The 202-nt window shown below is 43.6% G+C and overlaps 1 non-coding gene across 1 annotated transcript; it reads left to right on the forward strand.

The window, feature by feature from the left end:
- Positions 1 to 40: 40 nt before the first annotated feature.
- Positions 41 to 159, forward strand: LOC140965973 (5S ribosomal RNA). The gene has a single exon (XR_012173191.1). It is a non-coding gene; the product is annotated as a 5S ribosomal RNA (ribosomal RNA).
- The last annotated feature ends 43 nt before the right edge of the window (positions 160 to 202 follow it).

The raw sequence follows: 202 nt of genomic DNA on the forward strand, positions 1-202 counted from the left end.
GTGCTCGAGGGATATATGAATAAACAGCCCTCTAAATGTCGGTTGGGATCAAACCAGCACTAATGTACCGGATCCCATGAGAACTCCGAAGTTAAGCGTGCTTGGGCGAGAGCACTACTAGGATGGGTGACCCTCTGAGAAGTCCTCGTGTTGCACTCCTTTTTCGTTTTTTTCTATTTTTGATTCTTTTTTTCTTTTTTAC

Source organism: Primulina huaijiensis, unplaced genomic scaffold, assembly GCF_012295235.1.
Source record: "Primulina huaijiensis isolate GDHJ02 unplaced genomic scaffold, ASM1229523v2 scaffold178917, whole genome shotgun sequence".
In the NCBI taxonomy this organism is placed as follows: domain Eukaryota; kingdom Viridiplantae; phylum Streptophyta; class Magnoliopsida; order Lamiales; family Gesneriaceae; genus Primulina; species Primulina huaijiensis.